The following is a 13881-nucleotide window of genomic DNA, read 5'->3' as shown; positions in this document are numbered from 1 at the left end:
GTAAATTGATTTTTGAAACCTGGAAAGTCTGAAACAGAAAAATCAGACATTTGACATCAGCCAAATTAGCATCTCTTTTGTGAAAGCATTTAAAATGTAGGGTATAAACTGAGACTCTTACTGTGTTATCAAATACTTTGGCTGACTAATCAACAAGCAAGAGCTATGTCTTTTACCCTTCAGTATGACAATCTTGGGAACTTTCTTATCACCAGGTAGAGTGGAACATAAGTAGCACTGGGGGCTTTTGATACTAGAGGCAGTCTTTCTCCTTCCTCTTGTGAAAATTTTTTTTGTCTTTAGCTATATTTTCAGCTTTATGTAAAACCTCATCATCAGAGGAGATGGTTAGCAATGTTACCAACAAGACAGATCCTCAATCCATGAATTCCCATGTTGTATTCATGGGAATCTCAACACTCTGGCAGTCAAGGAGTCTAATTTGGAGGCCGTTGTTTCAAAGTATGGCAAAACTGTGGGCTACTCTCTGGATAAGGGCTTTGCCTTTGTCTGGTACGTTAATGAAAGAAATTCCCGAACTGCTGTAGCTGAAGAGGATGACGGACTGATCGCTGGCCAAGTTTCAGATATTAACCTGGCTGCAGAGCCAAAGAGAACCGAGGAGAAACAGGCGTGAAACGATCTGCAGCGGAGATGTACAGTCTCTCATTTGACTTAGACTATGACTTTCAACGGGAGTATTATGACAAGATGTAATTACCCAGAATGTGCTCCTCCTTCTCCTCTTCCTCCTCCTCCTATTCCTCCTCCTTTTCCTTTTTCTCCTCTTTCTCCTCCTATTCCTTGAGCTGTAGTGCCTTCTAAATGCCAGCATGTGTCGGGAAACACCTCATGAAGGGGCAAAGGTGAATTCAATTCTAAGAGTAGACAACTGGGATCTTCTTCCAAGTCTGGAAAGTTGAAAGGTAATGACCTTCTGCCATTAAAAGGAAGCAGACTCAGATAAAACAGAAAATGGATTCTCTGCTGGAAAGCCTAAAAAAACTGAAATAGAACAAAGAAAACAGGTGGACTTGTCCTTCTTGTCCCCAGTAGAGATGAATAAAGAATGAAAGAGCAGAGCAGCGCCTCTGTGAAGAAAGATGAGACTAATTTGAACATGGAGTCTGAGGCAGGCGCAGATGACTCTGCTGAGGAGGGTGACCTACTGGATGATAATGACAATGAAGATGTGGGCAGTGGGGTTGAGGAGATGACCAGCTGGAGTTGAAGGATAATGAAAAAGAATCTGAGGAAGGAGAAGATGACAGAAACAGCGCCAAGGGGGAGGATGACTCTTACGTACATAGTGGAGCTTAGAAATCTTATCCCATGATTCATTTACCTGGGCGCTTGTGAGAGATCAAAGTAACACCAGGTCATCTCTCCTAGCATCTTCTGCACATTCCCACTGTTCTCCCTCCTTATTTTTGCTGTGCTCATTAATTCATAATTGCCCGGTGCCTAGTTCCATTCTTACTTCCTTTGATGCTCCCTATCAATTTCATTGTCTTACCCTGTAAGTTTTTGCTTTAATTTTGATACCTCTTTGACTGAGCAATAAAAAGCTGTATGGCTTTTATCAACTGTCTCCAAAATAACCTCTTGTTATGCAGGGAGTGTGGTTCATCCCATTCATGATTTCAGCAGTTGCTTTCCTAACTTTTATCAACTGTCTCCTAAATAATCTCGTTATGCAGGGAGCGTGGTTCATCCCACTCATGATTTCAGCAGTTGCTTTCCTAACTGCAGAGGCATCTCATTTACTTATAACTCTCAGAGTGGCTTTGCATTAGAGGTGTGTGTTTATGAGTGGGACTGTTACAACACAAATGTATTCACAGAACTAAGTAGTTCTGTGGATGGGACATGGCGTGTCCAATACATCTTACAAGTCTTAATAGTCTTAATATTTATTTTCTAACATTATAGCATCAGTTATTTTTGGGAACAGCCTGATGTTTGAGATCTTTTTCTCGAAAATAAACAATTCCTTATTAAACCAGGTGGGGGAAGCAATGTGGTTTGAAGGTTAAAGAACACGTATCATGACAATGGAACATTGACATTTATAATCCAGAATTTTCATATAGAAGTATAGAATACTCAGAAGTATCCATACTGTAAGGAACCCAGGCTGCTGCCAATGGACAACCAGTGAAGAAAGCCACTGAACTGGGAATAGCAACCATCAACTTTTAGCTGAGTCCAGTAAGCAGCCTTAAATGCCCAGACAAATGGTGGCTTTAGAAGGCAATTTTTGACAGCGACCTCAAACACACACCAAGTAGGACTGTCCTGGGAAGTATTTTCCAAATACCAAATTCATCAAATTGTGAGGGAGAAAAATTAATTCACACATAAAAGGAAGTTGTGATTTTATGCAGAACAAGAGTGAACCTCCCTCAGCAGCTGATGAATAAAAAAGTATTGCATGTCAGACCTCTAAAAGGTATCCCTGAATTTGGCATACAAGCAAACTGAAGGGCTGGGGAGAGAGCAGGGCAGAGTTAGCTAGATTGGTATTTAAACTGAAAATCCAACAAAAACTTTACTGAGCTTTTCTATGAATTATTGATTTTTCTTTTAAAGTGCTACCATGATAGAATACAAAAACATATCAGACTTGGAGAAGGTACACCTAGCTCTAACCCCGAATTTTTCATTGTGACTTCAGATTAATCATGCACCTTCTCTGGACCTCTTCATCGCTTATGCTAGAATTAAAGAGAATAACATTGGGCTCTTCCAGTTTTAAGACCTGCTGACAAGCCAGGACCATTGTATGATGTCAGACTGTGAAAATAGGTTTACATGCTAAGAGGCATGCTTTCTGTTGCTTTGGTATTGGGGAGTTTTTTAGTGCTATACTCTAAAGGGGAGAAGTCAGAAACAACGTGGTAATGGGTCTATCTGCTGGAACTGTGCCAAGGACCTAAGAGGACAGGTACCTGCTCAGGCAGAGTGGGAAACACTGTTAAAGCACCCCCTAGCTTTGAGGGGCAATGGCTTCATAAGAAAGAGACCACTCCTAACCTCAAATATAATGGCCCCTGACCCCTCCCCACCACAATCTCCAGTGGCCTTAATTAATTCAAGATGACACTAAGACATTTCAAAAGCACAGCTGAACAATTGCCATATTCCTGGGAAGGTGTAATTTTTTTTCAGTCCATGTTTGTTGGCCTGCAGCCTCTGTTCCATTAAATATTCCCCTTCAACCTTCATAATTTTTTTATTTAGCTCTTTTTCCTTAACCTGTACATCTTCTCTTGAAAGTGTCTACTCTGCTGATTATTTTTTTAAAATATATTTCAACAAATTAATTTACATGGATGCAGAGTTTCTCAACCTGATGTTTACATTAGAAGCAAAGGAGAATATGTTGAAGTGGGGTGGGACAGAAGATATTTAACCATGTCTCTGGATTCTACTCAAGTAGGTGAAAGCATCTCCCACTTCCAGCCCCATCTGGGACAGCAAAGCCTATACAAGTACTGCAACATGCAACTGAACTGCAGTTGAAAAGCACCTAGATAATGCTTTGAAAAAATAAAAACAGAAAAGAATAAAAAACCCAGTGTAATATGATGTCCCTCTCAATGAAGCTAATAAAGATAATAATACAAATGAAAAGAAAAAAATGTTTTCTGGTAGCCAAAACAAACCCCAGGCAATAAAGACTGTTAGAAGTATCATCATCCCAGATTTCAAGTTATACTACAAAGCTATTGTAATTAAAACAGCATGGTACTGGCATAAAAACAGACATATAGATCAATGAAATACAATTATGGACCTCCATATAAGACAACACTCCTATAGCTAACTGAAATTTTTTGGGGGGTGATGAGACCAGTAGCACATATTGGAGAAATTGCATCATCTTTAGCAAAGGCTTTAACAAAGTTCAAACTCAATAGTTAAATAAAGAAGAATAAAATTGGTCCTAATTTCTAACACTTCAAAAAGTTCACTCTAAGTGAACCACAGATTCAACATATGACTTGATACCCGGAACATGAAAGAAGAAAAAGTAGAAAAGATGCTTGGACATATAGGCACAGAAAAAGTCTTTCTTAGAAGGATTCTCTTAGCACAATGTTATGCATAAGAACTGACAAATGGTGTCACATGAAACTAAAGGCTTTTATATAGCAGAGAAAAACATCATTCAAGTGAAGAGGTAGCCCACAAAATATGAAAATGTTTAATTGCTAAATATTTGAAAGAGGGCTGTGTCTAGACTATGCAAAGCCACTCGAAGCAAAGCATCAAGAAAATAAACAACTTAATTAAAAACTGGGGTAAAGGACTAAGCATAGACTTCTCAAAAAAACAGGATGAGACAGATACAGAAGCTAGAGAAATATCTCAGTAGTTAATAGCACAGGTTGATCTTTCAGAGAACTTATATTAAATTGCCACCATCCATGTGATGGCTCACAATAATTTCATAAAACACTATCTCTTTCTCTGGCCTTCTTCTGGTATAGAAGGCCAACATGTAGGCCAAACACCCACATACATGAAATAAAAACACCAATGGCTCAAGCTCTAAGGTCAAAGATTAACAAATGGGACTTAATGAGATTGCAAAGATTCTGTAAGGCTAAGGACATTGTCAAGAAAACAAAACGGCAGCCAACAGAATGGGAGAAGATCTTTACCAACTCCACATCAGATATAGGCCTAATATCCAAGGTATACAAAGAACTCAAAAACCTAGACACCAGAGAATCAAATAACCCTATTAAAAATGGGGTACAGAGCTAAACAAAACGTTTCCAATTGAGGAATATCGAATGGCTGAGAAACATCTGAGCAAGTGCTTGAAATCCTTAGCCATCAGGGAAATGCAAATCAAAACAACCCTAAGATTCCACCTCACACCAGTCAGATTGGCCAAGATCCAAAACTCAGATGACAGCAGATGCTGGAGAGGTTGTGGAGAAAGAGGAACACTTCTCCACTGTTGGTGGGGTTGTAAACTAATACAACCACTCTGGAAATCAGTCTGGTGAAACCTCAGAAAATTGGACATAGTACTACCTGAAGACCCAGCTATTCCACTCTGGGCATATACCCCAGAGACACTTTAATATACAACAAAGATACATGCACTACAATGTTCATAGCAGCTCTATTTATAAAAGCCAGAAGCTGGAAAGAACCCAGATGTCCTTCAGTAGATGAATGGATACAAAAATTGTGGTACATTTACAAAATGGAATACTACTCAGCCACCAGAAACAATGACTTGACCAAATTCTTAAGAAAATGGCTGCATCTAGAGAATATCATTCTGAGTGAGATAACCCAGTCACAAAAGAACAGACATAATATGCAGTCACTGATAGCGGGATGCTAACTCCAGAGGCTCGCACTGCCCCAGAACTCACAGACTGTGTGAAGTCCAAGAATTGCCTAATTGCAAAAGAAGGGTTTTTCTTTCATAGAAAGTCTAAAAGTTATTTTAGCTGATTTGTGACTAACTGGTATACCTTTCACAATGGGTGATTCAGAAACCTATATTTCAACTTCTTCACCGTTGTGTGATATGAGTCAACAGTATATTCAACTGCATTAATTAAAAAGAAAAAAAATGTGAGTCTCTTTCTCAAGAGACTTTGTGTATCAGTCAATATTTTTAACCTCATTTCTTTGACTAATATTGCCACATGTTCATACATAACCATCATGGAATGTAGCATAGATAGCCTGATGCTCTGCTGAAAGAGATACAAATAGCTTTTATAGACTTTGAGCTTGGCTCTGCCATAATCAATTTTCTACTTATGATTTCACACTCATCCATGACAAGTCTTATTCTCTAGAGGATTACATTGATCCCTTCGATTCCTGGATTTCTTATCTATCTATACCACACAACTATAGGTCAATAAACACAAGATTACTAGACACTAGGCTTCCCATCCTACCTTGAAAGGTAATTTCCCAAGTTATTTCATATTTGAATAAGCATCTCACTCATCAAAGATTAACTCAAGTATTGATCACAGTTTTTAGGAGAATAAAATACACAACAATGATAAAATGTAGATAGACAGACACACAGACCAATGGATGGATGGATAGATGGATGGATGGATGGATGGATGGATGGATGGATGGATGGATGGATGGATGGATGGATGGATAGATGGATGGACGAACATACAGATGGAGAGACAGACAAGTAGGTAGGTAGAAAGATATAAAGATAGAAATAGAGATAGAGATAGAGATATAGAGATAAACATAGATATTACAGAACTTTCAACAATAATGAGTTATCAATGACACAAAAAATAGCCAAGGTTGAAAACAAAAACCACATATTTTTTTAATAAATTAACTCCTTTGTGAAGCCAATCACAATAGCCAAACTCAATTACAGAAAGACCAGACATGAAGGAATCCCTTCATTGAAAGCCAGATTTCTGGAAAGTATCTCAAGAAGAAAAATAATTCTCAATAGTTACCTTATTGAAGTTTCCTTAAGGAAAAGATTACACAGTCTGCATGGATAGCTTAACCTCCTTACTTGAGGAGGCTCATCTTGGAAATATTTTAAACCACATCATTAACTTCTGGAAATAACTGGCTCATTGCAAGTGCCTTGGAGGGACCTATGTTAAGAAAAACTTAACTCTGTTTCCCATCCAGTGTCCATATTCAAAGCGAGTTCTTCCCTAACTAGTATATCCAGGAAACCTATGTGGTCAGATACACATGTGAGAGTTTATGATAGGATTAGTTATCTTAAATATAACTACAATGAAGCAACTAAATAGAAAGCAGTTTGGGAAATAAATTAAGCAACTTTTTTTTGCAGATGCATGAAAACTTCACTTCCAGATGATTCCAAGACTGAATATGTAGTTAACACATATTGTATTTGTTTCTATACCATGTCTCCTGTGGATTCCTTTGCCTAATAAAATGTCTGATGTTTGTAATGGTAAGTATGATTTAAAAAATATTCTTCCAGAGAATATTCTCATAGGTATTGTCATTGATTTATAAATGTGATAGATATCTCTTTGAACATGTAAAGATCCCACCCTAGAGCTACAAGAAGCCACAGATTGCCTGTTAGAATTGTGCCAGGAACACTGCTTGGACACTAATGAAGGGAGATAATTTCACACAAGGCTTCATGCATCCAGGAAGTATTTCATGAGGACTCAGACAAGAACAAATGCTTTTTATATGATAAAGCTGAATACATATCCTGCTTATGGTTTCCCAAGTAGTATGATATTTTGTCTTCTTTATAGAGCACAGCCAAGAAAATCAAAGGACTCTCCAAAATCAGTGTCAACCCTGTGGGGGTATAAAATGAATAAAATGCATGCTTAAAATCAATAAGAACTATGACAGAGAGAAAAGCATCAAAAGCTGGAAGCAGCATTGTACTTCCACTAGGGACCAAGAATTTAAGGTCAAAGGATGTCAAGTCACAGACATGGGGATAAATGGTCTACATATATGGCAGACAGTGAATAAAGTCACATTCTTAATAATCTAGAAACACATGTGCATGTCTATAAGATCACAAAAGGTATAGAAAACATCAGGAACCACTTCCATCTAGCTGTTATAGTTACCTAGCTTACCTCCAAGAATCAAGAAGATACTCCATATTTCCCACACTCAATAGTCTCACTTATGGAGGACAAAGTTGTTTCACTTCTCTCTCCTACCTACTTTTGTGTTCATTTCTCTTTTGTGCTGAATGACTGAGAAAGTGTCATAAACAGAAATCTTTTTCTGTCTATCCTCTTAAGAAGTCTGAAAACACAGCTGGGTTGGGAACAATTAGGAATCCCGCAGAATCTTTTTGCTATCCAGAATAAAGGCAAGATGAGAAAGTCACTACATCCATTATGTAGTCATGACTTGATGACAAAATGCCCAATTACCTGTCTTTCTATTGACCCATTTAATCAATTATTTACTTAAAACTGTGGGATGTCCTTTAATACATTGGTTCTGAGTAAAAAGTGACATCAGGGACATAATCAGTGTGAGGATTCAGAGCACAGATTCAGAACAAGTCCCCACACTCTCAAAATTGTGACAAGGTATCACATTCATGTCTAAACTGAAGTCAATTTTAGAGGGGCTAAAGCATGTCCATTTAGGGCCTAAAACTGTCAGGAAAAAAAAGCAGATGTTTGCATTAAAATTCCTAAGATTATGAAAATTACAGTTATGAGGTCACAATAAAAAATAATTTTATAGATCTGGATCACCACAACATAAGAAACTGTTTTAAGGTTTAAAGCCTTAGGGAGGTTGAGAACCAACAAGTAAGTACTACAACAAGTAAGGTAACCCAGGCCTAGACAACCAAAACTGCATATTCCTTGTCTTAAATTTTTTAGGGAGTCAACTGTGTAAAACTAGCACAGATAATCCAGGATTGAAAAACTGCAAATTCCCTCTTCCAGGCAAAGAAAGTCAGGTGCAAAAGCAAGAGCAGAAAGATTTCAGTCTGCCAGAGGTATTACAAAGACACTGCCTCACTTTGAGAGATGTTTAGTAAAACTACTTCTAAAACCCCTTTTCATTCTTCCTCAAAATCAAGTCTACTGCTTTATCACCCATCAGTTTTGTGATCATCTGTAACTATAAAAATGTTGACTTGCCATTATGGACATTTGTGAGCTACTTTGTCCATAATTAGGTTAAACATTTTGACCATCTTCTAATTTTCAATCTCCATGGTCAATTGTCAAGAATTTCATGATGAATTTTCTTTTAGAAAGTAACATTCTGAAGTTTTGTATCTGAGCCATAACATTAGAAACAACAATGTGGAAGATAAGAGATAACTGAAGGAGCTGAAAATGTTTGCAACTCCATGGGAAGAACAACAATATCAACCAACCAACCCACCCAGAGCTTCCAGAGACTAAAATACAAACTAATGAGCACACGTGGAGAGACCCACGGCTCCAGTTGCATATGTAGTGGAATATGGCATTGACTGGCACCAATGGGAGGAGAGGCCCTTAGTCCAGTGAAAGTTTCTTTTCACAGTGTAGGGGAACTGACAAGGTGGGGGAGTGGGTGGTTGGGAGTTGGAGCATCTTCATGGAAGCAAAGGTAAGGGGAGGGAGAATGAGAGAGGGGATAAAGGGGATAACATGAAACATAAATACATAGAATATTTAATAAAAAGTAAACATAGACACTCAGTGAAGAACATATTGATTTTTATAAAACCATATAAAAGGTCAATATTAGAGTCATGGCTAAGTCCATAAAGTAAACAGGAGTAAGCTAGAGATGTGTTTCAGTTAGTGGAGTGCTTTCCTGGCATGCACAAGACACTAGGCTTAAGTCCCAGCACCATTCACAGTATTGTAGTAGTGTATGCCTATTATCATAGCACTCTGGGGATAAAGTCAGGAAGTCAGAAGTTCAAGGTCATTCTTGGCTATGTATGAAGCTGAAAGTCAACCTGAGCTAAAGATGAAAAAAGTAAAAGGTAGGACTAGAAAGAGATAGATTGAGAGCTACTTGTCCAGTAAAAAAATCCTGAATTTTAATACTTTGAATGATTTTGATTGACAGAAAAGTTTCAAAGGCTGTACAGAAGATTCCCCCATTTCCCCCTTTTTAAGCATATCCAATGGCATGTTATGTTTGCCAAAATGAAAAAAAAAAAAAAAGCAAAGCTGATATCCCAATGGCAAACTGTTCGCCTAGTATGCATGTGAGATGCTACATTTGATCCTCAGCACAAGGGAGAGAAGGTGGAAGAGGAAAAAAAAAGAAGCTAACTCATTAAGTGAACTCCAGACTTCCCTGAATTTATGACCTTGTTCTTCCTCTGTTCCAGGGTCCCATCCAGGTGACGGCATCTCATTTAAAGGCCAACACTTTTCAGACTCCTCTGGTGTGAAATTGTTTATCAGTCATTTCTTTCTTTTCATGTGCAATATTGAGAGAAACCAAAGATACCCTATAGAATGGTCCTCAATCTGGATTTCTCTGACTCTTTTCCTATTTACCACACTGGGGAACTGGTCTTCAGTGGTGAGAGTTTCCACCCATCCCACAAAAAGAACTATGGGATAGCCACGTGACATCAAGGATGATGTCATCACTCAATTATTCATTTGAGTAAAGTGAATGTTAATCATGTTTCCATGCTGTGAAATTATTATTCTTCTCTTTCTAGCCACTTTCTAACCATAGTCTCACTAAAGCTAACCTACTATTGGAGAGATGGGGTAGACGTCAGTTCCATTACAGAGATTACACAAACGTCTAGGTAAAGTCTTTAATAAATCCTTGAAGTGTAAGGGAGAAATTCATTTAGTACATTGAGTTTTCCTGGGAATTTCCATATAATCCTTCATAATCGGATGGCTGTTAACTCTGCTTGAACAGGACTTTCTATAATGCTCAATCTTTCGGTACCTCTTACAACCCTGTCAGGAAATAGCCAATATCATGTTGATTTGATGCCTGTATCACCATCATCATCAACAGTGAATTCTTTCTGGCTGCTGATGAGAGAGGTGAACTGGAAGGAACTTGGAGAGGGTTTCTTAGAGAAACAGCATACATTTAAACACAAATGTGTGCACTAATTAGGTATGATGGGCTACAATTTTCCCAACTTCCTTTTGCAAAGCAAATTGCCTTTTGAGTTAAAATGTTCTCTGGCTTTCTTTCACTGAAGTTTGGCCTTTTATGAAAGTCCTCATTTTCAAAAGCCAAATTTGTTTCATTTTATCCTATAACTAATTTAGTGCTAATTGCACAATGACTACATTAGGCATTGTTGGACTGTAGCACATTGTGGTAGGAAGAATCATCTGTCAACCTGAGAAATGTGAGTGAGCCTACGAGACTGTTCCATGACTAACTCGGAGAGCTGCCTCTATGCTTCACGCTGATTGAGACAAGGCTGCAGAGAGCACATATGTGTCCCTGGCTCTCGACACAGCTGACACTTCAGAAAACATGCATTCTCCGCCAAATCCTCCAGAACTCTCCAAGTAGAGTTTCAGACATTAGTTTTGTAGTCTGTCGCATAGATAACCCTAACATTAAAAAAAAAAACAGAAAAAAACGGGTTTTTATTGGTTTTTTTTCATTTGAGGAACATTGTTTGTTTGAGTTCATCATTTTCATTGTCTATGCATGCTATAATCTAAGCTAGCCTAGAATTCATAATCTTCCTGCCTTGATATTCCAAGTGCTAGAATTATAAAACATGCACCACTCACCATATCATATTTGGTGATGGCTCCTTCTTCTTCTTTTTCTTCTTCTTCTTCTTCTTCTTTTTCTTCTTCTTCTTCTTCTTCTTCTTCTTCTTCTTCTTCTTCTTCTTCTTCTTCTTCTTCTTCTTCTTCTTCTTCTTCTTCTTCTTCTTCTTCTTCTTCTCTGCTTCCTCCTTCTCCTTCTTTAATACATTCAGGGGCAGAAATTTTAGCATCTTCTAAAGTAGCTTGCAAGCTGTTTTAGACTCATTTAAAAGAAGGTCCCCCTGAGTCTTGGCTATTTCTTTGTAGATGTACACATTAACCAATTCTCTGTGGGATAACTGATAAATTTGTTTTTTAAAAGTCTACATCAAAGTGTTTTTGCATAGAAAAATACCTAGGAAAATAGACATTAATAGTTCTGAGTAGTAAAATCACAAATAATTTTTGCTTATTCAAATTTAGAATCACCTAAAATTACCATAGACCTCACTTAAAATAGAAGCCAAGAAAAACACTCTGGAGAAATGGCTTCAGTGCCTAGGAACACTTACTGTTCTTGCAAAGTAATCATACCAAGTGGCTCACAACCATCAATAACTCCAATTCAAGAGAAATCTAATGGTCTCTGGCCGCCAGGAGTTCCTGAACATAAGCAGTACACAAAAACTCACAAAAGCACACATACATACACATAAAAATAAATAAGTAGATAAATAAATGTTTAAAAGATGAAGCTTAAAGAAGCAAATAAAAATTAAGGCAGTGGGTCAGGTAGGAAGTACAAGATACATGAAGCCAAATGTTTTAATCTTCTTGATCTAGAGTGATACATATTAAAGAAAAACTTCTAACAATAATATTCTTATACTACTTTTAAACATTTGTATCAAAAGTCTACTAGTTTCTTTTCATATACCTTTTTGTGAAACATACTTTGAACTTAAAATACAATAACAGTCATGTAATTAAACTAAGCTTGGGGGAGGTAGCTCCTGGATACTGAAGCCAGTGAGTTAGCCTTTTTTCTATTCGATTGTACTGGATCTTAGAAGACACATCCTTCATCAAAACCAACAAGGGTTTACATGTTTCCACTAAATTTTCAACATTTGACAACATGTTTTCAGAAAAGGACACCTTTCTGTCGTTATCATGCAGGTTGCAGCTTAATGGCCATCCTGAAATGGGCCCGGTGAGTTCTCTGTGAACACTGGCAAGGATTTTCTTAGTTTGGGTCTGGGGCCAATGATTGAATTACAGAGAATGCTGGGAGAGGCTGCTGGACATTTGCCTTACAACTAAGAGAGAGTCATCAAGTAAAGAAAGTGAAAGAACTATAAGAGTTGTCCAGTAACCTCAAGTACATGCAAGAAAAACAAAAGATGACCTAAGAAGAGAGGAGCAGATGGAGACCTTACAGTTTATCCTGTATAAAATGAGAAGGCTTCTGTGCTTGTGACTTAATGTCCTATGCTCAGAGTATCAGTTGAAGGATAATTGGTTTTGAATGAATAGAAAGATTAATAACTGAATGAATAGGAACAAAAAATGAAGGCTAATCATGTGGGCTAATCAATAGTTTGTGTATGTTTGAAATTGATGTTAAGAAGAGAGATTATTGACAACTCTTCTCTGGATTCCTCTGTTCATCACCAAAACCTTTCCACTTCTGTCTCTTTGAGAAGCTAATCAAAGATATCAAAGAGATGTGTTGCCAACTATATACCTACCAGGACCCCACAGCAAGGAGACACCTGCAGCTAGCATGTAAGCACAGTTGCCATGTACTGAGAAGCACATAAACACACATAAACAGACACACACACACACACACACACAGCTTTTTAAAAATATGCCCTTCCCTCCCCATATCTTGGCCACTGTGTATACAGTCAAATTTATATTTGTAACTGTTAGCCCCAGCTGATGGTCATTTGAGATGGGACTCAGCTACTCTCATGTCTCTCTCTGAGTGAATTTGATATTACTGGTAAACTCATGGGCTTATTTTATTGTTGAATTGTATAGCGAGGGTTAAAAGAAAAAGACAGAAAGAGCTCAACTATAAAAAGAAGGAAGTGAACTGATGTAAAGAAAAGGAAAGACAGAGCTACTTGTGGGTAGAGGCCAAAACCTAGAAAGAGGATCATCAAGAAAAGGAGGCTTGAAGGGGACTATAAGGCCACACATGTGACAAAGAAATGAATATGATAGTAGCAGGGCTGGAAAGCTATAGATGCAGGGCAATGAGATGGGAACGGAGGGATAATAAGAAACAATCAAAATTAAGTAAATATGAATAAGTGTATATGTACCCCACCTAGATTTAAGAACTGTCCTAGAGTAGAAGATACAGGACCACTTTATACTCTGGTGGTCTAAATTGTCCATATCTCTACAATTAATTCTCTTTCACATACAAACTAGAGCTATGTTAAATTGTTTTTTTTCTTTTTTTCAAACAATTATAAAAGTTTATTATTTATTTTATTTTTTAATGTATTCTTGAAATTGGTAGTTTAGTCCCTGAAAGCTCTGAGGGTTCTGATTGGTCCTTATTGTTGTTATTTATATGGGGTTGCAAACCCCTTAGGGGATAAAATAGAGGGATTCCAGAGGGGAAACTTGGAAAAGGGATAACATT

At 37.6% G+C, this 13881-nt stretch overlaps 1 protein-coding gene and 1 pseudogene across 5 annotated transcripts in view; one reads left to right on the top strand and one right to left on the bottom strand.

Annotated features, from left to right (window-relative positions):
* The window catches only part of AGBL1 (AGBL carboxypeptidase 1), an 889014-nt gene that overhangs the window by 836500 nt on the left and 38633 nt on the right, over positions 1 to 13881 (bottom strand). The window lies entirely within an intron of this gene.
* On the top strand, positions 345 to 1320 carry LOC308418327 (heterogeneous nuclear ribonucleoprotein C-like; annotated as a pseudogene). The gene has a single exon. The product of its transcript is annotated as a heterogeneous nuclear ribonucleoprotein C-like (transcript).

This window comes from Micromys minutus (assembly GCF_963924665.1).
Source record: "Micromys minutus genome assembly, chromosome: 3".
In the NCBI taxonomy this organism is placed as follows: domain Eukaryota; kingdom Metazoa; phylum Chordata; class Mammalia; order Rodentia; family Muridae; genus Micromys; species Micromys minutus.
The sequence above is the reverse complement of the archived record's forward strand: the minus strand, read 5'-3'. Positions and strand labels throughout refer to the sequence as shown.